This window comes from Pipistrellus kuhlii, unplaced genomic scaffold, assembly GCF_014108245.1.
Source record: "Pipistrellus kuhlii isolate mPipKuh1 unplaced genomic scaffold, mPipKuh1.p scaffold_m20_p_3, whole genome shotgun sequence".
In the NCBI taxonomy this organism is placed as follows: Eukaryota; Metazoa; Chordata; class Mammalia; order Chiroptera; family Vespertilionidae; genus Pipistrellus; species Pipistrellus kuhlii.
The window spans coordinates 86,687,934-86,690,211 of record NW_023425529.1 but is presented as its reverse complement, the minus strand read 5'-3'; the positions used below and the strand labels follow the sequence as shown (position 1 = coordinate 86,690,211).

Sequence of the window (2,278 nt, the reverse complement as noted above, 5' to 3'; positions counted from 1 at the left end):
GAAGGTGATGCTATGCAGCAAGCCGTTCCTGTGGAGGGGGTACCCCAGGGAACACCCCCGCCCCCACGATGACCTGGTGGCCATGGTGGGGAGAACCCATGAAGACCAAACTGGCCCTCGGTGACCTCAGGTCTTACAGCCCAGTCTACGCACCGCCTCTCCGGTGCTTCCCACAAAAAGGGGGAAACAGATATTTCATAGGGGAAAAAATATAGATGGTGAATAAATATGAAAAATTGCTCAACTTCATTAGTAATTAAGGAAATGCAAGTTAAGACAATAATGAAATATCACATAAAATCCACTAAATTGGCTAAAATTGAGTTTCAAAGATCAATAGAAACTCTTACTGCTGGTGGGACTATATATATATATAACCACTTTGTGCTCAATTTGTAATATCTTAGTAGTTCAACATTCACATACTTTGTAACCCAGCAGTTCCACTGGAATGTACCCTACAACAACTTCTGCACATGTACATAAGGAGACAAGCAAGAACATTCATAGCAAGATTGAAACGTCATATTTCTACCTTCTTTTCTGAAAGCATTGAATAATCATGTCAACTGATGGTTGTTGGTGCCAATTCAACCCCAACAGGAATTTCCAAATTGAAGTGCAGTGCAGAAAGAAAATTTATTCAGTGCAGACAGCTTGATTGTGATGCAGCACAATTGTGAAATAGCATGGCTATGGAACAGCTCAATAGTGTTATAGCTCAATTATGAAGCAGCAGGTGGTGGAACAGCATGAGGTGGAACAGGCTGTGAGGTAGCCCTGGGGGCAAGGCGGCCCTAAGGCGAGGCCCCTCTCTGTTAAACAGCTCTGCTCTGCTTTACTCTGCTCTGCTATGGTCCAATGAGACATCTTTGGTGTTTCATATCCCGCTGGGTAAATGCAGACTTCACTGTTTAGTAGAAAGGGAAACAGCACTCTCAAAGCTGGAAGAAAGTTGACATGCAGAGAGAAGTTCCATCCCTGGTCCCTGGTTGGCGTTTCCTTATTGCAAATGAGGACTCCAAATCCCCACAGTTTGATTGGTCCAAAAGCATTGGACAGAATGGAGCCTTTCTGCTTGGTTAGTGAAGATGCTAATGAGGATAGATGCACAGTTATGATTGGATGGGAGAAGTCTCAGGCCTATTGGTTGAATAGGATTCCAGGAACTCCTTCATAAGGGCTGGCTCAGATGGCAGGAATATGGTGCAGGCAGGCAGTTCAGTGCAGGCTTCTCCCTGAAATGTGGCTTGCATGAGAGGCCCCTGTTTATAAATGGTTGCTAGGCTGTTTTTATTTATTTGTTTAAATTGTATATATGTAAAATTTTAAAATCTTTGAAGTAAATATGTATTTGGACATTGTAATTCAACTGGCTTATTTTAATATTCTTCCAAAAGTACATTTATAATTGATACTCTAATTTGGGTTAAATGGATCACTCAGTTATCTTTTGAAGATATAACTTTGCTCAAGGATGTCAGCTTTAGTTATTATTATTCTGTAGAATAAAAATGAAGCTACTCTCTATGTATAGTTTGGAGGTGCTCTTAGCTATAATGCACATACGATTAATAGCTTTACTATTGGAAGTTTTGGTAACCATACAACCAGGAAGTATCTGTAAGATGCTACCCAGGAATCTCTGCTGAATCCCGGACATCAGTTTCCATTCCTCAGGCCCATGAAAGACAACAGACAGACCAAAAAAAAAACTATTTTGGTGAATGTTAATAAACTTCTCACCTTTAGATAGGAATATTTCTTTGACTGACATAAAGCATTCTTAAGCCTTTATTAATAAAAATACAACTCAAGGAAGAAAAAATATAATTGATCCATTTTCCACTGAATCTGAATATCGAACCTGAGGCTCCAATTTTTAGGGCAACTTCACAACTCTTAAAAGATGAGCTAAGAATGGTGTTCCATTTTATTTTATTTTTCCAGCATTTTCAGCCATTTGTCTGTCTTGTGATCAACTCCGCTTATAAAGGTGCCGCAGTTTGACCAGCAGGTCCTTGGTGCCAGCTCAGTAGCTCCCAAGAACCCGGTTAGCCACCAAGGGACCTTCTTGGTGATTATCTTCTTTCTCAGAGATCTCTATTTCTGGCTCAGGGCTGAAGTCATCTAGAATTTTAGTTTTGTGCTTAATTAATCAGGAAAGTGCTTAAATAAGGAATATTTTCATAAAATTACTCATTCTTCTTTTTATCCTGGATAATTTTAACATATAATCTGACCAGCAAGTCACCTCTAATAAAATATAAGCTGAAAA

The 2,278-nt window shown here is 39.7% G+C and overlaps 1 pseudogene; it reads right to left on the bottom strand.

The window, feature by feature from the left end:
- Window positions 1-1,446: 1,446 nt before the first annotated feature.
- On the bottom strand, window positions 1,447-1,963 carry LOC118729567 (annotated as a pseudogene).
- Between the last annotated feature and the right edge of the window lie 315 nt (window positions 1,964-2,278).